Source organism: Saimiri boliviensis, chromosome 7 (genome assembly GCF_048565385.1).
Source record: "Saimiri boliviensis isolate mSaiBol1 chromosome 7, mSaiBol1.pri, whole genome shotgun sequence".
Taxonomy (NCBI): Eukaryota; Metazoa; Chordata; class Mammalia; order Primates; family Cebidae; genus Saimiri; species Saimiri boliviensis.
Genome location: NC_133455.1, coordinates 117,491,622 through 117,518,238, shown reverse-complemented (window position 1 = coordinate 117,518,238; position 26,617 = coordinate 117,491,622). Strand labels below are relative to the sequence as shown.

Sequence of the window (26,617 nt, the reverse complement as noted above, 5' to 3'; positions counted from 1 at the left end):
AAAGCATTTTTTAAAGGACAGTGTATAATGCAGGACTGAACTGTGTAGTCCAGATAATATGTACTGCAGGGGTGCAGCGAAATGGAAGTTCAGCGGAGGCTACAGTACCCATGAGAACTGGAGCAGAGACCGAGTTACTCACCTTGCATTCTTCACTAGTCTTTCTTGGCCTTCTCTCTAATTTCGAAATTCTGGTGTGACTCTTTCACATAGTTCAAACATTCTCTGCTTTGCAGGCTGCAGTGGTGTCCTTCCTATCACGTCATCTGAATGCCACTTCATCTTTATTGGCATGTTTGGGAGGAATAAAACCCCAATGGTATGCAAACACCGTCATGGAGACTTGCTTCAAGCCAAGGGAAGTTTCATGCAAAACCAGTTTCTCAATAGGGCAAATGTTGTGTAAAAGTGCAAGAAGTTTGAGAAACTAGTTAAAGGCACAGCTTGTCACAGCAAGAATGAGATTCGAATGGGGACACTTTCCTGTCTGTGTCAGGGATGGTCTGATGGTCTGCTTCCAGCCCCTCACCTTAAGGGCCCCTGTGCTTAAGCACTTCTCTGACACCATGGCCCAGAGGCCAGAGGATCTTGTCCAATGTAGCAGGAACTTCTCACTCCCAAACCCTCTGCCTACCCTCATAGGCCACTTTTTTGATAAGAGGCTGTAGACCTGAAAAATTGTTCTGGGATGCTGGATCTAATAGATTTAATAGTCACAATATATTTACTGCATGTTCTGAAATAAGGCTGGACTAAGGAATGTTTCCATTTTAGTTGAAAACACAAAATGAATATACAGGAAACAGTAGCTAAGTGTACCTGACAAATTAATGGCATCGAGTGCTAAGCCGAGGGTAATTGGTTCAGAAAAATGAGACATTGATAAGTACAGAAGTAATGAAGGAAGGCGTCACCAAGTCAAGGTTTAGGAGAGACCTTAATGAATGGAAAGAATCTGGATTGGCAGGAAAGAGAAATTATGACATTCTAGAAATGATATATAGCACCTAGTATTTCATGTGATGAATTATAAATTATAGTAAGAAACCATTATCAAAGGCAGAAAAAGTGAAAGATACATTCATGGAAAACCAAGGAAGTCAGCCTGTCTGGAGGAAGGGTGGCATAGGAATGTACATAGCAAAAATTAGTGGGAAGTAAGATCATTTGAATAAGATGAATTCATCAACACACTTAGGCAGGGCGCAGTGGCTCATGCCTATAATCCCAGCACTTTGGGAGGCGGAGGTGGGTGGATCGCTTGAGCCCAAAAATTCAAGACTAACTTGAAAAACATGGTGAGACCCCTTCTCTACAAAAAATACCAAAATATATATATTGGGATGTGGAGGTGTGGCCCTTTAGTCCCAGCTACTTGGGAGGCTGAGGTGGAAGGATAGCTTGAGCCTGGGAGGTCGAGGCTCAATGACCCATGATCACTGCACACCAGTGTGGGTGACAGAGTGAAAACTTGTTTCACACAAACAAACTTAGCAAACATATATCAAGTGCTGATTATACTAGGTCTCTTGCTGCATAATTATAATAGTTTACATCTATTAAAGCTTATAATGCGCCTTGCACTGTGTTGAGCGCTTTACATATATTAATTGCCACTACAGACCTATGAGGTATATGCTACCTCATAGCTAGTGTATCCATTTTACAGATGAAAATGATGAAACCCAGTGAGGCTAAGGAACTTCCTTCAGGTCACATAGTTACTGAGTGGGAAAGCCTGGTATTGAACCAAGTAAGTCAGCCCAAACACAGGTTCTAAGCACAGTGCTAAACTACCTCCACACATACTACTATACTCTCATAAACTTCCCTATGGCATAGGTATTATCATCCCAGTTTTGCAAATGGGGATTCAAGGTTTCAAGAGTCAGTGAATTGCCCAAGGTCATTCTGCTGACTACAGGGCTAGGATTTGAAAGCAGATCCACTAAATCCAAGTCCATTAAACTTCCCAGTACGATAATATAGCCACCTGGCAGAAATATTGTTTAGTATGGGATCAGACCAGAGGAAATTTTGACAGCAAAGAAGAGCAAGAAGTCTATATGAATGAGAGGGGGTGAGGCAGCAAAAAAGAAAAACAAACAAAAAAAAACAAGTCTATATGATACAGAAGAACTTCAGGGTTTTGAAGAGACATGATTTGATTAACGAAGGTAGTCCTAGGTCTGACCTCAGTCTTTCAAAGGGAAGTGAATCAGGGAAAGAGTAGACATGAATACTAGATGACATTAGAGGAAGTAAGGACCTAAATGGGCATAGGAGAGCTGGAAGGGCAGAAACAAGATCAGTATTTGAAGGAAAACCTGATTGTTCTAGGGCAGGCTTCCCCAAACTACGGCCTGCGGGCCGCATGCGGCCCCCTGAGGCCATTTATCCGGCCCCCCGCTGCACTTCAGGAAGGGGCACCTCTTTCACTGGTGGTCAGTGAGAGGAGCACAGTATGTGGTGGCCCTCCAACGGTCTGAGGGACAGTGAACTGGCCCCCTGTGTAAAAAGTTTGGGGACACCTGTTCTAGGGGCTGAATAGCTGATAGTGATGAAAGAGGAGATGAAATCAAAAAGAAACTTGCTTCTCTATAGCTAAATAAATTCATGGACTATTGACAGGGACTGACAGTTTATATGAGCAGCTGGTTCGTGGCAAAAAAATAAATAAATAAAAGAAGAAGAAGAAGATTGTTTTTGGACATGTTGCAATCTGCTTGGCAGAACAATCACCTGCACATTCCAGAGGAAATGGCCAGTAGCTAATCAGGGAAATGGGATTGGAGCTCAGGTAGAGAGCAGAAGCTGTCAATCATATCTGACAAATAACCTCTGCAAGGACCACTGAAGGGGCAGACAAATCACATCCTAAGTAAAGTAGGGTTTTTTGAAATAGTCAGAATGAGCCAGGAGTCAACAGAGAACCAAAATACACCGTAATGAAAGAGATTAGGCCCAAGGGCAAGCCACAGGTCAAGATGAATGGTTAGAAAGAATGCAGAGATAAAAATTAAAGGGACACAGCAGCAAATCTGATCTCATCAGTATCAAGGATAAATGACCACAGAATAATTTCCTGTCCTGTTTCTGGTATTTTGGGGTATTTCCCTATTGCAGGAGTCAAATCCACTTAACTGGATGAAACCTTCAAAATGACCCTGCAGAACAACCAGGAATCTTCCTAGTAGGGAGTACACAGTCTACATCAGCACAGGGAGAGAACGGAATTTATCAAAAAGGTCCTCTCCACTGAATTGTACACTTTAAAATGCCTAAAAGAGTAAATGACATTTATGCAGATTTTACCAAAATTTAAAAGGGAGTCTATCTCTTGAAAATTTAAACATGTCTGGATTCCCCCCAAATCTCCAAAAAGTCACCTAATTTCCATCTCCTGGACTTCCCCTCTTTGTTAAAGATCTTGGTATTCTTGCTCAAGTTGGTGGCTGTGGTGCTAAAGGGATGAAAGTGCTTGCAAAACCACGGAGGCTGCAGTTACCTGGTGCCCACGTCCCTTCCAATCTGGGAAGGAAATGGGACAATCAGTTGCGGTCAGTTTGCTGTGGAAACGCCTCTTCTGGCCTTTCTGCCCCCTCTGTCCTTCTGTCAGAACTTTGAGAATATGGTATATTGGAGAAAGCCCCACCCTCTGTGACCTCTTCTGCTTGACCCAATTAAGAAAATGAGTCATAGAGCCACTCAGTCAACACCCAGAAGAGAATTACCTGAGACAGGAACCTGGGAGTCCTGTAATTTCAGTTCTTGCTCACTGCCCTGTGTGTATGCCCTTAGAGTTCTAGGATCCTTTTTCTGACTTTACAGAGATCACCTCCAAGCCTATATGCAATTCCTTTCCTAATCAACATATAATTGATACACATTCTTAGGTCAGGGAGCCTCCACAAACCAAGGCAATCCAAAGGTGCTCAGCTCCTATGCTCTTGGAAGTAGTAAGGTGGGGTTCCCCTTTATCTTGCAAGTGAGGAAACAGGGGCCCAGGATCATTCAGTGGCTTTCCCACAGGCATACACCTTGCTAATCGTAGAAGGAGAAGGAGATGCAGGCCTTCTGATCCACTCTGCAGACCTCTGTTAGCTAGACAAAGATCCCAGCTGAAATACTTGGAATTCTATTTTTACTGAAGCTTTGCTTTTCCCCAGAGTTAGTCTCTTTTACTGCCTTTTTCTCAAAACATGTTGAAAATGCTTGGAAATGCCAATTAGAGGTCTAAAACAGAATGATAACCGCACTGATCAAGTGGGGAAGCTCACTGGTTACCCACAAAACCATCACAGACTGCCTATTATGCTGTGGCTAAAACTCAGATCCACGCCCTCCCGCAGCCTCGTAGGGCAGAGCACTCTAGTCCTTCCTGTCATTGCCCCATGTTGGCCTTGATATCTGCCTCTGTCTGAAATCCTTGATTACCAACGTCAACAGGCAGTTGGCTGGCTTAGCAGGGGCCCTCCAAGGCTTTGGCAACAAAGAAGAATGACAGTACAGCTCATCATAAATGTATTTATCAGGCAAACTTCAGGAAAAACTGGTTTCTCAGGCTTGCCACCTGAAGCGAAATAGTTCTATGTGAAGCTTGACATGGTGTGTATCTGTGGGTCAGGTCAGCACACACACACAAAAAAGAATCTTTTTTGCTTTTTCTTTGGAGATCATCCAAGCTATAAAGTTAACCAGAGAAATGAATTACCTATTTTCATCAAGCCTATATTTCATTTTCTGGAAATGCAGGAATTCAAGTTTAGAACTTCTAAGTCATAGAGTCATGTACTCATAAAACAGTAGCATTGTATGAGACCTGGAAATCATCTAATCTAGCCTCTAATTTTGCAGATAAGAAAGCTAAAGTGTCTCATTATTAAATGAATATTGTACTTCTATGCAGGCTGAGACTGCACTCATTTCTTTACAAGCTAAAATTACACTGTTGGCTCCCATAGCACTGGCAGTTAGCCTAAATAAAACCCATAATATTTTTCATATGAACTACTGCTCAGCTAGATTTTCCACATTCCAGGTTTATACAATAAATTTCTTAAAATTTTATTCAGGAGCTTACATTTTCCCTTTCTAATTTTACTAGTTTACTAATTTTTACTAGTTTCTGGCCCTGTCTTAAGCCTTGTAAGTACTTGAGAAAGGGAAAGATCGTTTGCTAGTGTGCATTTTACAGTGTACCTGCCATCTCTTATTTATTTACTTATTTATTATGTTTTGAGACAAGGTCTCACTCTGTCACCCAGGCTGGAGTGCAGTGGTGCCACCACAGCTCACTGCAGCCTCGAGCAGTTCTCCTGCCTCACCCTCCCGAGTAGCTGGGACCACATACACATGCCACCATACATGTAGAAAAATTTTAAATATTTCTAAAATGTTGCCCAGGCTGGTCTGAAACTCGTGGGCTCAGGTGATCCTCCAACCTCAGCCTCCCAAAGTGCTGGCATTACAGGCATGAGCCACAGTGCCTGGCCCCACTATAACTTCAGTTCTTGCTCACTGCCCTGTGTGTATGCCCTTAGAGTTCTAGGATCCTCCTTCTGACTACAGAAATCACCTCCAAGCCTATATACAATTCCTTTCCTAATCAGTATATAACATGTTCTTAGGTCACGAGGGCAATTCAAAGGTGCTCCTGCACTTAGCTATTAGGACAATAGCTAAATTGTTCTAAATAAAATGCTATTTATGAAAAGCATTTATCTTAGGTTTCCCCCACCTAGTTTTGTCCTAATTTAGTCCTCAAGGATATTTGGTAACTTTTTCTCCCTTCTTCCATGAAGGAGTGCTGAAAGGGGTCTTTCCTCTATAAGGGAGAAGAAACTTCTCATAGCTTGTCTCCTACCAGAAGTAGGAGTCACTGGGGTAATGTGGTAAAAGGACATCCTCTAAACTCTAGAGTCAGAGGTTGTTTTCTTTTTTTTTTTTTTTGAGACACAGTCTCGAAGCAAGACCCAGGCTGGAGTACAATGGCCTGATCTCCACTCACTGCAATCTTCTTAGGTCACGGGGTTCAAGCAGTTCTCCTGCCCCAGGCTGCAGAGTAGCTGGGACTACAGGCACGTGCCACCACACCCAGCTAATTTTTTTATATTTTTAGTGGAGACAGGGCTTCACCATATTGGCCAGGCTGATCTCGAACTCAAAACCTCAAGTGAACCACCTACCTCAGCCTTCCAAAGTGCTGGGATTACAGGCATGACCCACCACGTCTGGCCAAGAATCTTTTCTTATGTCCACATTGATGTATAGGTTAGTAGTTTATCTTCCGTCACTGTAGAATCAAGAAATTTAGGAGTAAGGAGGAAAGAAAGGAAAGATTTCCTAAGCTCTTTGTACTCAAAAGGATATCTGCTATATGAAAAAGGAGAGTTAAGTGAAATATCTGTGATTACTTTATATATTTTAAGTAGCCAAGAAACCTAGAATTATCCCTGATTTCTTCCTTCCCTTCACCTCCCATATCTAGTAATAAGAATAGCTAATACTTATCAAGCACTTACTGTGTGCCAGGTACTGTGCTGGGCATTTTATAAACCTGATTAATTGAATCCTCACAACAATTATGATTTTAAGATGAGAAGATTGGGACTTTTAAGAGATTACATTACTTGCTCATATATCAAGGACTGATGGAGCCAGATTACCACCCAAGTTATTGTGACTCCAGAGCACAAAAGCTTACCCATAATAAACATTAGTCCAGGTCCTCTAGGAGAGCCATCAGACCAGGATACAGGTTTGACCCTTATGAGACATAGAAGGAAGAATGAAAGGAAGAACAAGAGGGAGGGAGATGTTGGATAGAAGGATGGAAGGACAAAGAAAGGTCAGTGGGTTGTGTGGAAGGAAGGTTAGGAGGAAGGTTCGTGGGTTGTGTGGAAGGAAGGTAGGAGGAAGGTCAGTGGGTTGTGTGGAAGGAAGGTTAGGATGAATGTCGGTGGGCTGTGTGGAAGAAAGGTTAGGAGGAAGGTCGGTAGGTTGTGTGGAAGGAAGGTCGGTGGGCTGTGTGAAAGGAAGATCAAGTAGAAGGTCAGTGGGTTGCGTGGGAGGAAGGTCAGGTGGAAGGTCGGTGGGCTGCGTGGGAGGAAGGTCAGGGGGAAGGTCGGTGGGTTGCGTGGGAGGAAGGTCAGGTGGAAGGTCGGTGGGCTGCGTGGGAGGAAGGTCAGGGGGAAGGTCGGTGGGTTGCGTGGGAGGAAGGTCAGGTGGAAGGTCGGTGGGCTGCGTGGGAGGAAGGTCAGGGGGAAGGTCGGTGGGTTGTGTGGGAGGAAGGTCAGGTGGAAGGTCGGTGGGCTGCGTGGGAAGGTCAGGTGGAAGGTCGGTGGGCTGCGTGGGAAGAAGGTCAGGTGGAAGGTCGGTGGGTTGCGTGGGAGGAAGGTCAGGAGGAAGGTCCGTGGGCTGCGTGGGAGGAAGGTCAGGAGGAAGGTCGGTGGGCTGCGTGGGAGGAAGGTCAGGTGGAAGGTCGGTGGGCTGCGTGGGAGGAAGGTCAAGAGGAAGGTCGGTGGGCTGCGTGGGAGGAAGGTCAGGTGGAAGGTCGGTGGGCTGCGTGGGAGGAAGGTCGGGGGAAGGTCGGTGGGCTGCGTGGGAGGAAGGTCAGGGGGAAGGTCGGTGGGCTGCGTGGGAGGAAGCTCAGGGGAAAGGTCGGTGGGCTGCGTGGAAGGTCGGGGGAAAGTCGGTGCGTTGTGTGGGAGGAAGGTCAGGGGAAAGGTCGGTGGGCTGCGTGGGAGGAAGGTCAGGGGGAAGGTCGGTGGGCTGCGTGGGAGGAAGGTCAGGGGGAAGGTCGGTGGGCTGCGTGGGAGGAAGGTCAGGGGGAAGGTCGGTGGGCTGCGTGGGAGGAAGGTCAGGGGGAAGGTCGGTGGGCTGCGTGGGAGGAAGGTCAGGGGGAAGGTCGGTGGGCTGCGTGGGAGGAAGGTCAGGGGGAAGGTCGGTGGGCTGCGTGGGAGGAAGGTCGGGGGAAGGTCGGTGGGCTGCGTGGGAGGAAGGTCGGGTGGAAGGTCGGTGGGCTGCGTGGGAGGAAGGTCGGGTGGAAGGTCGGTGGGCTGCGTGGGAGGAAGGTCGGGTGGAAGGTCGGTGGGCTGCGTGGGAGGAAGGTCGGGTGGAAGGTCGGTGGGCTGCGTGGGAGGGAGGTCGGGTGGAAGGTCGGTGGGCTGCGTGGGAGGGAGGTGGGGTGGAAGGTCGGTGGGCTGCGTGGGAGGGAGGTCGGGTGGAAGGTCGGTGGGCTGCGTGGGAGGGAGGTCGGGTGGAAGGTCGGTGCGTTGCGTGGGAGGAAGGTCAGGAGGAAGGTCGGTGGGTTGTGTGGGAGGAAGGTCAGGGGGAAGAGTCTTGGACTGCAGTGCAGTATTAAGAAAGTTCAGCAAGGACAATGGAACATCATGGAGCTAAACTTGCCCATCAGAGGGGTCCCACATTCCCCAGGAATGGGTCTGCCTTAATATTCCTGCTGCAGTCAGTCATGAAGCAGCCTTCGAGAAGCATGAGCTGAGCAGGAAGCTGTGATGGATTTCAGAATGCAGAAGTTGGGGTTATCAGTCAATTAGGACTCTCAGTGAGGTGCACTGTCTGTGCTACCATCTTTCATCACACCGTCTCTTCAAGCAAATCTGCTAGTTTTGTCTTCAACAAATGTCTCCACCTGTTGCCCTAGTTTAAGCCTCTGTCACCATTCACCTAGACAATTCCAAAAAAATGTGTTTTGTTTTTTTTCCACCCGTCTACCCCTCCCCTGTCCCCCAAAAATGTTTTAACTTGTTTCCCTACTTCCAGTACTAATACTTTTTTATTTATTTATTTTTTTAGAGATAAGAAGAGAGAATGGGGAGGAAAGGTGAGGCAGAAGGAAAGGAGATTAGATTTTTTTTTTTTTTAATAATAAGAAAAATAATAAAGAAGAGGAAGAAAAGAAAGAGGAAGAGGGAGAGAGGATTGGGGTATTGCTTTGTTGCCTGGGCTAGAATGCAGTCTAAATATGGGTATGCCTATAATTGTCTTTAATAATGGAGACATGAAAGAAAATGAGGGAAGAGAATAACAAACAAGGAGCCAACCAACATTTCGTTTAAACTTCTAAGTTGATATGATGTGGTGCTGATAAGAGTGTATGTTTTGTGTATTTTTTTTTTTTTTTTTTTTTTTTTTTTTGAGACAGAGTATCACTCTTGTTACCCAGGCTGGAGTGCAATGGCACGATCTCGGCTCACCGCAACCTCCGCCTCCTGGGTTCAAGCAATTCTCCTGCCTCAGCCTCCTGAGTAGCTGGGATTACAGGCACGCGCCACCATGCCCAGCTAATTTTTTGTATTTTTAGTAGAGACGGGGTTTCACCATGTTGACCAGGATGGTCTCGATCTCTTGACCTCGTGATCCACCCGCCTCGGCCTCCCAAAGTGCTGGGATTACAGGCTTGAGCCACCGCGCCCGGCTGTTTTGTGTATTTAAAGTGGAGAGTTCTATAAATGTTAATTACGTTTACTTGTTCCAGATCTGAGTTCAAGTCCTGGATATCGTTGTTAATTTTCTGTCTCATTGATCTGTCTAATATTAATGTTGAAGTATCCCACTATTATTGTGTGGGAGTCTAAGTCTCTTTATTAGTCTTGTATGTCTGGGTATTCCTGTATTGGGTGCGTATATATTTAGGATCTTTAGCTCTTCTTGTTGCATTGATCCTTTTATCATTATATAATGTCCTTCTTTGCTTCTTTTGATCTTTGTTGCTTTAACAACTATTTTATCAGAGGCAAAAATTGTAACTTCTGCTTTTTATTTATATATTTTAGCTCTGTTTGGTTGGTAAATCTTTCTCCATCCCTTGTTTTGAGTCTTTGTGTATCCTTGAATATGCGACGGGTCTGGATGCAGCATACTGATGAGTTTTAGTTTTTTATTCAAATTGCCTGTCTGTCTTTGGATTGGGGGATTTAGTCAATTTAAATTTAGAATTAATAATGGTATATGTGAGTTTAATACTGCCATTTAATATTAGCTGGCTATTTTGCCCATTAGTTGATGTAAATTCTTCATTATATTGATGCTCTTTTTGGTATTTTTTAGAAAGGCTGATACTGTTTGTTCCTTTCTATGTGTAGTGGTTCTTTCAGCAGCTCTTGTAAAGCAGGCCTGGTGGTGATGAATTCTCTGAGTGCTTGCTTGTTCACAAAAAAACTTTATTTTTCCTTCACTTATGAAGCTTAGTTTGGCTGGATGTGAAATTCTTGGTTGAAAGTTCTTTTCTTTAAGGATGTTGAATATTGGTCCCCACTCTCTTCTGGCTTGTAGGGTTTCTGCTGAGAGATCTGCTGTAAGTCTGATAGGCTTCCCTTTGTGGGTAACCTGACCTTTCTCTCTGGCTGCCCTTAGTATTTTCTCCTTCATTTCAACCCTGGTGAATCTGACGATTATGTGCCTTGGAGTTGCTCTTCTTGAGGAATATCTTTGTGGTGTTCTCTGTATTACCTGGAGTTGAATATTATCCTGCCTTACTAGGTTGGGAAAATTTTCCTGAATAATATCCTGAAGCATATTTTCCAGCTTGGATTCATTGTCTTCGTCACATTCAGGTACACCTATCAAGCGTAGATTAGGCCTTTTCACATAGTCCCATATTTCTTGGAGACTTTGCTCGTTCCTTTTTATCCTTTTTTCTCTAATCTTGTCTTCTAGTTTTTTTTTCGTTAAGTTGGTCTTCGACCTCTGATATCCTTTCTTCTGCTTGATCAATTCGGCTGTTAAAACTCGTGCATACTTCAAGTAGTTCTCGTATTGTGTTTTTCAGCTCCATCAATTCACTTATATTCCTCTCTAAATTGTGTATTCTTGTTAACATTTCGTCAAACCTTTTTTCAAAGTGCTTAGTTTCTTTAAATTGGGTTTGAACAAGTTCTTTTAATTCACAGAAGTTTCTCATTATCCACGTTTTGAAGCCTGCTTCTGTAGTTGGAACACACTCGTTCTCCATCAGGCCTTGTTTCGTTGCTGATGAGGAACTGGGATCCCTCGCTGAGGGAGAGGCGTTCTGATCTTGGGTATTCTCAGCTTTTTTTGGCTGTTTTCTTCCCTTCATTGTAGACTTATCCATCTGTGGTCTTTATAATTACCGTCTTTGTAATTGGGTTTCTGAGTGGACGTCCAACTTATTGATTCTCAGCGCCGAAATCTGAGCAACCCACTGCGCCGACTAAATCAGCGGTGTTAAGATTGATGGTGCTTTTCTGACCCTGCACCAAGAACCAAAGCTTCAAGGCGCCGGCAAAACCGCCTCGCCGGTCACAAGAGTCGCGCTGGCGACCTGTGGGGCTCCTCCGCTGGGAATCTCCTGGTGCGTGAGCAACAAGAATTCATGTGAAGGTGTGGCGTCCTCTTGTTCTTTGTGCTTTCACTGGGAGCTACAATCCCGAGCTGCTAGTGATCAGCCATCTTGGATCTGAAGATCCCAGTCCTAATACTCTTAAAACAATTTCCCACAATGCTACGAGGATAAACTTACTGATACATAAATGCACCTGTGTCATAACTCAGTTTAAGAATGTAGGCGGAGGCTGGGTGGGGTGGCTCACAACTGTAATCTCAGCATTTTGAGAGGCCCAGGTGGGTGGATTGCCTGAGGTCAGAAGTTCAAGACCTGCCTGGCTAACGTGGTGAAACCCTGTCTCTACTAAAAATACAAAAATTAGCTGGGCATGGTGGCGCATGCCTGTAGTCCCAGCTACTCAGGAGGCTGAGGATGGAGAATTGCTTTAACCTAGGAGGCAGAGGTTGTAGTGAGCTGAGATCACATCACTGCACTCCAGCTTGGGCAACAGAGTGAAATTCTGTCTCAAAAAACAGAAGAAACTAGGTGGAGACAGTCTTTTTATCAATCTGATAATGGGTATGATGATCCTTTAGCATATATGTGATAAGAATCTCACCAACTTTCATTACAAAAGCTAATTTCAAAATTGCCTCATTTTTTTTTTTGGTAAGGGCAGCATCATGATATTTATATATGGAGCCATCCTAGTTACCATATGTCATTTATCTGCTTAAAACCCTACAAATATTTACTAAGATGACACCTAAGCTTTTGATCACAGTAAACCAGGACTCCCAGGACCCAGCCACTTTCTACTTCTCCGTATTATCCCTGCTATTCCTTTCCTGGCATTTAATATCCAAAAATACAGTGCTGAACAATCTGTAGCTTCTGCTATGCTGTACACATCACCTTCACGTCTGTGTTTATACTCTTCTCTCTACTAGGAATGCCATCGTCTCTTTTCCTCCTCCCCTCCTTTCTGTGCCTATTTGAATCGCATTGTAGATTCAGCTTAGCTACCACCAGCTTTCCAAGACTCCAATACACCAATTCAAAGATCATTTAGTCCAAGCTTGGTCTCAATTCAGAAATCCTATATAAAGCGTTCAGGAAGAAGGTAATCCGAGGAAGAGCTCACAATATCACAAGGCAACTAGCTATATCTTTGAACTGTGCTCATGGTCACATAAACCAATGACAGCCACTTCCCACTGGGTTTCTTTTCTTTCTTTTTTTTTTTTGAGATGGAGTTTCGCTCTTGTTACCCAGGCTGGAGTGCAATGGCGCGATCTCAGTTCACCGCAACCTCCACCTCCTGGGTTCGGCCAGTTCTCCTGCCTCAGCCACCTGAGTAGCTGGGATTACAGGCATGCGCCACCATGCCCAGCTAATGTTTTGTATTTTTGTAGAGATGAGGTTTTACCATGTTGACCAGGATGGTCTCGATCTCATGATCTACCCGCCTCGGTCTCCAAAAGTGCTGGGATTACAGGCGTGAGCCACCGTGCCTGGCCCTCCCACTGGCTTTCATCAGGGAGTCTATCAGTTCCTGTTTCTCCATCTTTTCCAGGTGCAGTGGTTAAAATAATACTCATCTGAAGCTCTAAGATGAATGAAGAGTTAGAAGTTGGGAAGGTGACTGAGAAATTCTCTTGGCAAATCCTGTAGAGGTGGACCAAGCGTGGTAGCTCATGCCTGTAATCCCAGCACTTTGGGAGGCCAAGGAGGGCAGATTGCATGAGGTCAGGAGTTCGAGACCAGCTTGGCCAACAGTGGTGAAACCTTGTTTCGACTAAAACAACAACAACGATGACAAAAAACAGAGGCCAGGGCATGGTGGCTCACGCCTGTAATCCCAGCACTTTGGGAGGCCAAGATGAGTGGATCACAAGGTCAAGAGATCGAGACCATCCTGGCCAACATGGTGAAACTCTGTCTCTACTAAGAATGCAAAAATTAGCTGGGTGTGGTGGTGCATGCCTACAGTCTCAGCTATTTAGGAGGCTAAAGCAAGAGAATCTCTTGAATCTGGGAGGTGGAGGTTGCAGTGAGCAAAGATCATGCCACTGCACTCCAACCTGGCAACAGAGCAAGACTTTGTCTCAAAAATTAGCTGGATGTGGTGGTATGTGCCTGTAATCCCAGCTACTTGGGAGGCTGAGGCACAAGAACCACTTGAAACCAGGAGGCAGAGGTTGCAGTGAGCGGAGATCACACCACTGCACTCCAGCCTTGGCAACGGAGTAAGATTGTTCCCATGCAAAAAAAAAAAAAAAAAAAAAAAAAAATCCTATAGAGGTGATCTCCTGCTTTGAACCTTCAGATCTTGGGTGGGGACAGAAGCAGGGAAGATGAAGATGAGGCAGGACAGAGCTTGTCAATAAGCCCTTGGTCATGTCCTTCTGGTTGTAACATCTGAACTTTCTAGCTCTTAATTTCTAAATTCCCTACCTGTGACTCACAAATATTTCAAGGGGCCTTCAGAATGCCTGTGGACTTTAACAGGGGAGAGGCATGGGCAGAGGGAAGATGTAGCAGATGATAAATCATGGAAGGGTTAGAATTCGACCATGTTGACTGCAGCTGCCAAGATTCTAAATGTTTCCTTAGTGCTTTTTGGTAAATCTCTCTTTTTCCAAGATTGAAAAGTTGCATCTAGAACTAGATCTATAGATGGGAGATACTTAATGTGAAGGAAAACATAGTGAACAAAGGCTGATTTGGGAATCCTAAACTTAACTGGGATCGTGGAATGAAAGCATGATGAATATGAGTTTTCTTTATCCACATCTAAAACAAGCATAATTTTCTCAATTTTCAGTAGGTACTGCCTGCTTTTATGCACTTTAGAGGGTTCAGTATGGTGGCTGAGTAAGCACTGGGACTGTCAACTAGTTTTCAGCTAAAAAATCATTTTAGGGAAGCATGAGAAGGACTTATGTGTGAAAAAAATCAGTAAAATAAATACGAATAAAAATTTCAGCCGGGTGCGGTGGCTCAAGCCTATAATCCCAGCACTTTGGGAGGCCTAGGCAGGTGGATCACGAGGTCAAGAGATCAAGACCATCCTGGTCAACATGGTAAAACCCCGTCTCTACTAAAATACAAAAAATTAGCTGGGCATGGTGGTGCATGCCTGTAATCCCAGCCACTTAGGAGGCTGAGGCAGGAGAATTGGCTGAACCCAGGAGGCAGAGGTTGCAGTGAGCCGAGATTGTGCCATTGCACTCCAGCCTGGGTAACAAGAGCGAAACTCCATCTCAAAAAAAAAAAAAAAAAATTTCACCACTAGTAATGTTTACACTGCAATCATGAAAATAAACACAACAATAAAAAATACTGACCATTAAGAATCACTAAATTATCTTACCAGACATGATGATAGTACAAACAGAGAAGATAATTACATTTTTCATTGGAACTTGAGTATTGATCATCTGGAAATATAAACACAAATATACCCACAAAAGGGTAATAAAAGGAAACCAGTGACTGCAGTGGCTCATACCTGTAATCCTAGCACTTGGAGAAGCAGAGCAGGGAGGATCACTTGAACCCGGCCTGGGCAACATAGAGAGACCCTGTGTCTCTAAAAAAAAGAAAGAAAGAAAGAAATTAGTTTCATTCTATTTTAAAATGTATTCTAAAGCTACATTAATTGAAACAGTTGGTATAGTGGAGAAATAGACAGATCAATGGAAAAAGTTCAAAAGTGGACCCACAGGCAAACAAAATTAGTTTACAATAGAAGGAGCATTTCAAATCAGTGGGAAAAACAGTCAATAAATGGTATTGGTATAAGTGATTAGTCTTTCAGAAAAAATGAAAGTGGATCCATATTTTGCTCTGCACATCAAAAATAAATCCCAGGTGGAACAAAGACTTAGATATAAAAATGAAATAACAAAAGTACTAGAATAAAATAATGAATTTTTAAATAATCTTGCATGGAGAAGGCTTTTTCTAAGTATGAAAACTTGGCAATATTTGTTTATAAAATCCAGAAGTCACCATAAAGAAAAGATTGGTAAATATGACTACTTAAAAATGAAAACTTCTGGCTGATGAGGTGGTTCATGCCTATAATCTCAGCACTTTTGGAGGCCAAGGTGGGCAGATCATGAGGTCAAGAGATTGAGACCATCCTGGCCAACATGGCAAAATCCCGTTTCTAGATAGAGCCTTTAGAAATCTGTAAGGTAGGCTGGGTGTGGTGGCTCAAGCCTGTAATTCCAGTACTTAGGAGGCCAAGGCAGGCAAATCAACTTGAGGTCTGGAGTTCAAGACCAGCCTGGCCAACATGGCAAAACCCAGTCTCTACTAAAAATATAAAAGCTAGTCAGGCACAGTGGTGGCGCACACCTGTAATCCCAGCTACTTGGGTGGCCAAGACATGAGAATCGCTTGAGTCAGGGAGGTGGAGGTTGCAGTGAGCCAAGCTCATGCACTCCTGCCTGCGCCACAGAACTAGCATCTATCTGGAAAAAAAAGAAAAAGAAAAAAAGAAATCTGTAAAGTAAAGCTAACCACCCATAAAAGAATGAGCAAAGGACTTGAACTGGTACTTCTCAGAAAAAGAAATATGAATGCATCCAACTCACACATAAAGAGAATATTGGGCCAGGTGTAGTAGCTCATGCCTGTAATCCCAGCACTTTGGAAGGCTGAGCCACATGGATCACTTGAGGTCAGGAGTTCAAGAGCAGCCTGGCCAACATGGTAAAACCCCATCTCTGCTAAAAATACAAAACAGCCAGGCGTGCTGGCACATGCCTGTAGTCCCAGCTACTCGGGAGGCTGAGGCAGGAGAACTGCTTGAACCTGGGAGGCAGAGGTTGCAGTGAGCTGAGATTGTGCCATAGCACTCCAGCCTGGGTGTCAAAGCAAGACTCTGTCTTAAAAAAAAAAAACCCTCAACTTCACTTTTAAGTCAAATAATGCAAATTAAAATAGCAATAAGATGCAATTGTTAACCAATCAAATTAGCAAAGTTTTAAAAGTTTAATAACAAAACATGTTGGCTAACAAGTGGGGAAACACTACTGGTGGAAATATACACATTTAAAATGCTTTTGGTGGAAAATTTGGCAATATTTCTCAAAATTCAAGTGCATATATATATATATATATATATATATATATATATATTTTTTTTTTTTTTTTTTTTTTTTTGAGACAGAGTTTCGCTCTTGTTACCCAGGCTGGAGTGCAATGGCGTGATCTCGGCTCACCGCAACCTCCGCCTCCTGGGTTCAGGCAATTCTCCTGCCTCAGCCTCCTGAGTAGCTGGGATTACAGGCACACGCCACCATGCCCAGCTAATTTTTTGTATTTTTAGTAGAGACGGGGTTTCACCATGTTGACCAGGTTGGTCTCGATCTCTCGACCTCGTATCCACCCGCCTCGGCCTCCCAAAGTGCTGGGATTACAGGCTTGAGCCACCGCGCCCGGCTTTGCATATATTTTTAATTTAGAGGTTCCTCTTCTAGGAATCTGTTCTACAGATAAATTCACACAGTAACAGAAAGATGTATAATAAAGGTTGTATATTTCTGCATTAACTAGTAAAAATAAAGAGTAAAATGAAGTAAATTATGAAAGAAAGGAAAGAAAACCAACAATGAAGGATGAAAATAGTGCTGTATACTGTGATGCAGAACAATATCCAACATACAGTTAATTTTAAAAATGTAGAACAGTGTGCATGAACCATTTGAACCATTTATATAAAAATGAAAGGGAGATACCTATATTCCTTGTAGCACATAGAAAAATTTTAGAAGTATATAGAGTGGTTAATGCTACAGAGTGCATCAGAGAGATGGGAAAATGTTTTTATTTTTTACCTTATGGCCTTTTTTATTGCTTGGATGTTTTACCATGGCCATGTATTTCTTTTGAAACAAAAAAGTACATTTTTAACGCTTGCAAATGAAAAAGAAAATTCCATCTGGTTCAAGAAAGTTTCTATAGAGAACATGGAGAGTGTTTTTTTCATGTTGCCGCCTTTTTTTTTTTGAGAGGGTCTTACTCTCACCCACGCTGGAATGCAGTGGTGCTGTCATAGCTTTCTGTAGCCTTGAACCCCGGGGCTCAAGTGATTCTCCCACCTTAGCATCCTGAGTAGCTAGGACTACAGGCCTACTCTACCACACATGGCTAATCTTTAAATTGTTTTTTAAGAGACAGGGTCTTGCTATGTTGCCCAGACTGGTCTCAAAATCCTAGACCCAAGTAACTTTCCTGCGTTGGCCTCCCAAAGTGTAGGGATTACAGGCTTGAACCACTGTGCCCAGCCCACCTTTCTTTTCTTTACTTTTTCTTTCATGCTTTTTTTTTTTTTTTTTTTGAGACAGAGTCTCACTCTGTTGCCCAAGCTGGACAATCTTGGCTCACTGCAACCTCTGCCTCCCAGGTTCAAGTCATTTTCATGCCTCAGCCTCCCAAGTAGCTGGGATTACAGGTGTGTGCCCCAGTAGTGAAGGGGTTTCACCATGTTAGCCAGGATGGTCTTGAACTCCTGACCTCAAGTGATCCGCCCCCCTTGGCCTCTCAAAGTGCTGGGATTACAAGCATGAGCCACCATGCCTGACGGCCCACCTTTCTCAAATAATATTTGTTCAATTCTATTGATTAAGAGATAGGAGTCTAAATTCAGTCTCACCGTTTATCATTCTATTTGCCCACCCACCAGTTCTTGGTAATAGACGTTAATAGGCATGGCCTAGGAAAACAAAGTGCACTGAGAATTTTTAGTCTAACTGCTGTGTATCCATTACAGGTATCACTCACCTTGCAAAATTGACATTGATCAGCAAAATTGAAAATAAAAGCCTTCTGTAGAGCGAAATCCATGTCTTACTAACATTTCAGAAGTTAGTGTTCTTTCCCAGGTATGATAGATTGGATTAAAATTTTGATTGAGCTGGGCACAGTGGCTCATGCCTGTAATCCCAGCATTTTGCGAGGCTGAGGTGAGTGAATCACCTGAGGTCGGGAGTTTGAGACCAGCCTGATCAACATGGAGAAACCCCATCTCTACTAAAAATACAAAATTAGCTGGGCGTGGTGGCAGGTGCCTGTAATCCCAGCTACTCAGGAGGCTGAGGCAGGAGAATCACTTGAACCCGGGAGGCAGAGATTGCAGTGAGCCGAGATCCTACCATTGCACTCCAGCCTAGGCAACAAGAGCAAACCCAACTCCATTTCAAAAAAAAAAAAATTTTGATTGAAGAAGGATTAAGATGATTTCCAGAACATATAGTGGGCATTTCCATGTAGCTGCACTACATATTTAATCAGTGACCTCCCAGCAGTTCCTTTGTCACTTGTTGCATGTATGTGACAGAACCTGGAGGACAATGAAGTCAGGACATTTGGCCTGTGGTCCTCCAGTCCCACCACCATCTGACCAAGAGTGAGACACTTACGTCAGAGTTTTTGTTCAGTCACCATCTATTGGGAGTGGTTACTATATGGCAGGCCCTTACACTCAGTCACATTCAGTTCTGTATACCATTCCACCATATAGCATATATTATGAAAATGATATAATCTAGTGTAATAAAATATTTAAAAAATAGCCGGGTGTGATGGCTCACACCTGTAATCCCAGCACTTTGGGAGGCCAAGGCATGTGGATCACAAGGTCAAGAGATCGAGACCATCCTGGTCAACATGGTGAAACCCTGTCTCTACTAAAAATACAAAAAAAAAAATTAGCTGGGCATGGTGGCGCGTGCCTGTGGTCCCAGCTACTCAGGAGGCTAAGGCAGGAGAATTGCCTGAGCCCAGGAGGCAGAGGTTGCGGTGAGCCGAGATCGCGCCATTGCACTTCAGCCCGGGTAACAAGAGCGAAACTCCATCTCGAATAAATAAATAAATAATAAATAATAAATAAATAAAATAAGAGGTATAGAGAGCTGCCATCTGCATGTGAACAAGCCAAGTTCTCTCAGATTTGCCACTGTCCTGCATAAACCTTCAGTAGCTCCCCAGTACCTTCAAATTAAGTCCACATCCTAAGCTTGGCATTCAAGGTGCTTCATCATCTATTACCTGTCCACTTCTTTGACCTTAGCTCTTGACACTGCTCTCATCTCTTGAGATGCCTGTGTTACACCCAAATCTAATTATTTGCAGTCCCCCTGTTATTTCACAGAACTATGACTTTGCAAATGCTTATTTTCCTGCCTGCTTGAAAAAACGTGAACTCAGTGTTTGAGACCTGGCTCAGATATCAGCCTTTCAGTAAAAACTTGCCCGGGCTCCTCTCTATATTTTCTGTATGTCTTTTATTATCACACCTAAAGCAGTATCCTGAAGTTGGTCATTTACATTCTTAAGGAAGTATGGAAATGAAATGTAAAATAAATCCCCATTGGCCGGGCGCGGTGGCTCACGCCTGTAATCACAGCACTTTGGGAGGCCGAGGTGGGCGGATCACGGAGGTCAAGAGATAGAGACCATCCTATCCTGGTCAACATGGTGAAACCCCGTCTCTACTAAAAATACAAAAATTAGCTGGGCGTGGTAGCGCCTGCCTGTAATCCCAGCTACTCAGGAGGCTGAGGCAGGAGAATTGCCTGAGCCCAGGAGGCGGAGGTTGCGGTGAGCTAAGATTGCGCCATTGCACTCCAGCCTGGGTAACAAGAGTGAAACTCCGTCTCTAAATAAATAAATCCCCATTAGTGTGTAAGCTCCTTAAGGCCAGAGGCCCTATCTAGTTAATCTTTGTATTTATAGTATACAACACAGTGCCTGCTCAACACATTTTGTAATGAATGCCTGGATAAAAGAATACATTTTTCATATTCTAGCTTACAATTTCTTCGTAGTTTGACATTTCTTAATATAGTGACAATCCTGTAAAACCTGCACCTCTCTTGGATTCCGTGTTGTCTCTAACCCTCTCCCACGGGCACTGCTCATAGCATTGTAAGTGAAGTTCCTGTAGCAATTCGTTAATTTTAAAACATACTAAATCACCAAGCATATATCATTTATATCTTGACAGTGTACTTTAAAGCAGATGCTTCAGTTTTCCTTCCTTCACATAGCTAGCATCTCTCCAAACAAGCTTAGATAGCAACCTGTTTTCTTTGGTGAATTGATTAATGGGGACATTACTCATATGCCGGTTATATGACATTTCCAATAACATTGTCATCTTGTTTATGGAGTGGTGAGTAAAAATATCCAGGAATTTGTTACCAGTGGAGAAACCACCTGTTTGTTGAAAACATTAAAGAGGAAAAACTGAAGAGGCAGCTCTCTTGGAGAATGCTGGAAAAGATCTAATTCTGTCACCAGCCTGGCCCACAACAAACCACCTCCCAGTGGCACCTGTGGAAACAGGAGAACAGCCTTGCTGTGTACCTTCGAACTTTTTTTTTTTTTTTTGAGATTGGGTTTTGCTCTCTTTTTGCCTAGGCTGGAGTGCAATGGTGCAATCTCGGCTCACTGCAACTTCCACCTTCAGGATTCAAGCGATTCTCCTGCCTCAGCCTCCAGAGTAGCTGGGATTACAGGCAAGCGCCACCACGCCCAGCTAATTTTTTGTATTTTTAGTAGGAATGGGGTTTCACCATGTTGGCCAGGCTGGTCTCAAACTCCTGACCTCAGGTGATCCACTGCCTTGACCTCCCAAAGTGCTGGGATTACAGGCGTGAGCCACCGTGCCCAGCCGACCTCAGCACTTTGGCTGGGGACCGAGCTGCCCAGCAGGGACCTAGCTGCCCGGCGGGAACCTGGCGAAACTGCAGAGGTAGCTCTTCTTATGCCTAAAGGGTAGCAGAGTAAAGGGGTTAGGGGAGAGCTGTCTAGCACTGAGTTAGTGGCAAGGAGGGGGTTTAAGAGTAGGAACAAGGGAAAAAAGCATGAATGAGGGGTGGTTGGGAAGTGGCAGCGTGTGGTGGAGGCACACTGGGGAGTGTGCAAGGACCCACCTGTATGATAGAAAATTGGGCAGGTGTGCCGGGCGCAGTGGCTCACACCTGTAATCTCAGCACTTTGGGAGGCCAAGGCTGGCGGATCATGGGGCCGGGAGTTTGAGACCATCCTGGCCAACATGGTGAAACCTCATCTCTACTAAAAATACAAAAATTAGCCGGACGTGGTGGTGCATGCCTATAATTTCAGCTACTCAGGAGGCTGAGGCAGGAGAATTGCTTGAATCCGGGAGGTGGAGGTTGCAGAGAGTCGAGATCGTGCCACTGCACTCCAGCCTGGAGACAGAGTGAGACTCTGTCTCAAAAAAGAAAAAGAAAAAGAAAATTGGGCAGGTATAATCAGCCTACACCTTCCACCTCAACTCAGAGACTTCACCGCATAGGGGGAGGAGAGGGCAACCATGAAGAGAAGGTATGATCTTGTCCTCTGGAAGCCATGGGCAGGAAGGTCAAAAGTGCCTATTTGGGCCTCACCTGCAGCAGCAAGAGCAGAGCAGATGAACAGACATGCTCCATGCTGAGTGGGAAAGGAGGCTATCAGAGGGAAACACACCCAAGGTTTGAAGTTTTCCAAGACAGAACAAAGCCAACTGCAGAAACCTTTTAACGATTAGGAAAAGGATGCTCCCCACTCCCAAGAACTTTCTGTCTTAACAAAACAAAACAACAGAAATAACAGAACACAACACAAGAACCACGTGCAGAGAGGGGAAAGGGGAAGCTGTGGAGGAGGAGCTAAGTCCAGGCTGATGACCCCGGTGCCGAACACCCAATGTCGGGGAAAAGATCAAGGTTTCTTGCGAAATCCTTTGCTGCATTTGCGTCAGCCAGCACAAGGCCATCTTGAACTGGCAGTGGTCAATTCATGAAGCTTATGTGAAAGGCAGCATTACTTCAGACAAAATGACTTTCTATCCTACTTTCGGAGAAATATCTAGAGGCCAGGGCTTCAGTGTAAAGCAAATCTATAAAATTCACAATGATATATATGTTCTCCTGGTAAAAGGTGGAAAGAGGCTGTTGCTACTTTCGTGTCTTGAATCTCATTATTGCAAGGGCAGTAGGAGTGTTAGGAGAAGCTGTAGCTCTAAACTCTCAGGACTTTAAAATTCCTATGCTACATTATAAAATAATCCCCATAACAGAATAGTTGTATAAGCTCCCAGTTCTAATAATACTATTTTATTGGGGAAACAAGGTGTTTGTCTAAAGAGCTAATTTTTGAAAATTAAAGAAACTAAGAGCTCAGTCATTTGTGTGAAAAATATGTATATGCCTTCACCAAGTTCCTATAGATCGCTGTGGTTACTTACGTGTCCAAAAGGTCCCAGCAGAAGGCCCCAGAAAATGTTGGGTTGCACCAAGTCCAGAACAGGAATGAAAACAGAATATTTATTTTATTCAGATTAAAAGCAAGCAAACAGGCCAGGGGCGGTGGCTCACGCCTGTAATCCCAACACTTTGGGAGGCTGAGGCAGGTGGATCACCTGAGGTCAGAAATTTGAGACCAGCCTGGCCAACACGGCCATCTCTACTAAAATGTAAAAATTAGCCACACGGGGTAGCATGCACCTGTAATCCCAGCTACTCGGGAGGGTGAGGCAGGAGAATTGTTTGAACCTGGGAGGCGGAAGTTGCAGTGAGCCGAGATCGCACCACTGCACTCCAGCTTGGGTGACAGAGGGACATGCCATCTCCAAAACAACAACAATAAACAAATAAGCAAGCAAACAAACAAGCAAAACTATAATTCATACACAAATGGAAGAGCTTGCCGAGGCAGCTCTGGTGACTGTCTCTGGAAAGAGGTGATGGTATCAGGAACTGTTTAGAAAACTCCAGTGGAAAACTATGGGGGCTAGGTATAGGGAAACATCTTTTTGAAATAGTGCCTTTTACCTTGAATAGATAAAAGCTGAGAAATAGCATGATGTGAGTCTATAAAAACCATCAACAGCAGGCATAGAATCAACATGGGCATGCTTACGAAATAAGGATGAAAGAGTATTCTGAAACTTTTTTGAAATAAGCATAGAATACATTTTTAAAAGACTGTTTCATGGAGAAAGCAAAATAACTATTTTCTTTTTTTAAAATAGTGTTATTCTTTTTCTTTCTATTTCTAAAAATCTTTCTATTTTAGTAGAAACTCAGTTCTAAAAATACAAAAATTAGCTGGGCATGGTGGTGGGCGCCTATAATCCCAGCTATTTGGGAGGCTGAGGCAGGAGAATCACTTGAACTTGGGAGGCAGAGGTTGCAGTGAGCAGAGATCACACCACTGTACTCCAGCCTAGGGAACAGAGAGAGACTCTGTCTCAAAAAAAAAAAAAAGGAATTGAAAATATGCTTTTAGGCTTTAAAATATGTAGATAATATAAATTAATCAAAAGAATAAAGATATGTGACTACTATATAATCCCAAACAGAAAAATCAGAATATCCATAGTATTATAAAGTAAGCCAGAAGGAAACAGAGATATTTACATCTAGCAATAGTTAGTACGTAACTGAGAGTCAAGAAATGTTGTTAGCACTTAAATCCTCATAGATACTATTTATAGCTTTTTGAAAACGTCTTTATGGTCATAAGTAGGTTTAATAGGATTCCAATAGTAAATTTGTTTGTACTTTTTTCTCAGAAATGGGGAAGATTAGGCCGGCGCGGTGGCTCACGCCTGTAATCTCAGCACTTAGGGAGGCCGAGGCAGGTGGATCACGAGGTCAAGAGATCGAGACCATCCTGGTCAACATGGTGAAAACCCGTCTCTACTAAAAATACAAAAAATTAGCTGGGCATGGTGGTGCGTGCCTGTAGTCCCAGCTACCTGGGAGGCTGAGGCAGGAGAATTGCTTGAACCCAGGAGGTGGAGGTTGCAGTGAGCCGAGATCGCACCATTGCACTCCAGCCTGGGTAACAAGAGCGAAACTCCGTCTCAAAAAAAAAAAAAAAAAGAAAAAAAAGAAATGGGGAAGATTGAAGCAAAACTTGGAACAGTTAAGGCCACTTACGAGGTAAGAAACGGTTCCCTGATACTCTTGTAAAGTTTCCAAGTATCAAACGCACACTTCCTCCTAACTACCTAGAGTCCCAATCTTTTGTCCCTTAAAAATACAGAATTCAGAAGAGGAGCCCTGTTGGACTTCCATTCAATGAAAACGCTGGGTTTGCCAACCTCTCACTGGAAACAACAATCTCAAAAGTGGACTCTGAAAGAAAAAACCTGTTTTTAAAAAAAGGTTTCATAATTAAAAAAAAAAAAAAGAAAAAAAAAAAGGTTTCAAGCACTAAGTGCAGGCTGAGTTTTTTAAGTTACTGTGTAACATGTGCCACAGTAAGTTTAGACATCTGCAGGTCTGATGCAGACATCTCCTGAGGGTTTACCCAACACACACACACACACACACACACACACACACACACACACACACACACGGCCAGGCACCTTTACTTCTTTAGCAGCAGAAGAAAAATGTTTTATATTATGCTCTTTATTGCCAAAAATAAACACTTTTAAAAAGGTGACTTCTGTTCATCAGTAAATATCCCTTCCTTTCTGTACTGCATCTCTGGTTTTCTCCAGGCTGCCTAATTAACTGCTTTGGGTATGTTCCTACCTGGAGACAGTGCTGAGGGGTCAGGGCCGGAGCCTTCATTAGGGAGAAGTGAAACACTCCTCCTGTGTACGTGGGAGGGGTCCTTGGTCCTGCTGGCCACTGCCACCACCAAACTGAATGATCAGGCTCTTGGTAGTGAAGGGGTTCATAACTGCTGGGTAGGGAATGAAATACTGTGTTTAATGGCAGGGAGGGTACAGCCAGGGTCTAACGCTATTCCCAGAAGGTTACTTCACCAATTAGGGACACCTGGGAATTTGAAGCACTAGTGACCCTAGAAGGATTCATTGGCCCCTTGAATGAAGGCCGTGGCACTCAATCTGGAAAATTACTCCTTTTGGACAGAAAGGAACCCGAAGGGAGACTTGTTAAAGAAGGTACCTGACTGTACTTTCTTCAGCTCTATCCTACCTCCCCCACCCTAACCCCCACAGGTATCCAGTGTCTACTTGCTGCTCTTTAAATGCTGAAAGCCCAACCACAGTAATCAGATCTACCCAGATCTTCCCCCTCTTATAACATCTATCCTCCAAAACCATATATTTTTCTTTTCTCCCCGGTAAACCCTGCCTTAAACTAATATTTAGGGAGCAGGTAAGAGGAAAAAAAAGCATATTCATACTCAAGGGTAAATGACTAACAGGGATGCTTGGCAAGGCCTCTTTTACAAAGAGTAGCTTAGTTTTAAATGGTTGCTTATTGGCCAAATAAATACATTTTTTTATTATTTCCTCAAATAAGGGCACAATTTATTCTTTTTCACAGGGTGAGAGATGTACATATACAGCTTTGAAACAGCAACAGTAGGCTGGGTGCAGTGGTTCACACCTGTAATCCCAGCACTTTGGGAGGCCAAGGTGAGTGGATCACCTGAGGTCGGGAGTTCGACACCAGACTGGCCAACATGGTGAAACCCCATCTCTACTAAAAATACAAAAAATTAGCCAGGCGTGGTGGCAAGTTCCTGTAATCTCAGCTACTGGGGAGCCTGAGGCAGGAGAATCGCTTAAACCCGGGAGGTGAAGGTTGCAGTAAGCCGAGATGGTGCCACTGAACTCCAGCCTGGGCTACAGAGTGAGAATCCATGAAAGAAAGAAAGAAAGAAAGAAAAGAAAGAAAGAAAGAAAGAAGAAAGAAAGAAAGAAAGAAGAAAGAAAGAAAGAAAGAAGGAAAGAAAGAAGGAAAGAAGGAAAGAAAGAAAGAAAGAAGGAAAGAAAGAAAGAAAGAAAGAAGAAAGAAAGAAAGAAAGAGCAACATATTTTAAGTAGAAAAGAGTAGATAATACAGTAAGTATCAAGAGCTGCTGTTGTTGCGTTTGAGAGGAAGCTTTTAGTATGTTGGTGAAGGGGAAGAGGGGAGGGAAAGTTTGAGCTTGGAAAGTTTTAGTTCCTTGAGCCTCATTTTCTCTTCCTTATTTTTATGCTGATTGGGTCTCTTTTTCCTTCCCTGTCAACAGACTGCTTCAGTACTTCTTGGCTTTATTTATTTATTTTGCTCCTGCTAACAAGCTGGAGGCTGAGTTATGTGCTCAGTCTGAAAATGTTTCCTTTGACTGTTGCCTCTGAACTTTCTAACCAATACAGAGAGTAAATAGGTACTGTGCTGTATGCAAATGTAGGCATATTTGTTCGTGTAGGCCAAAGGAGGGGAGGCATGTTGCAAAATGCCTTTAGAACAAAAACAAACTTTTCCAACAGAATATTTTATAGCCTCACAAAAATAAGCTAACCTTTTA

At 43.7% G+C, this 26,617-nt stretch overlaps 1 long non-coding RNA gene across 1 annotated transcript; it reads right to left on the bottom strand.

Moving 5' to 3' along the window:
• Positions 1–5,564: 5,564 nt before the first annotated feature.
• On the bottom strand, positions 5,565–25,117 carry LOC141585017 (uncharacterized). The gene is made up of 3 exons (XR_012518299.1): positions 24,883–25,117; positions 14,823–14,903; positions 5,565–6,295 (listed from the first exon to the last, which is right to left on the bottom strand). It is a non-coding gene; the product is annotated as an uncharacterized LOC141585017 (long non-coding RNA).
• Between the last annotated feature and the right edge of the window lie 1,500 nt (positions 25,118–26,617).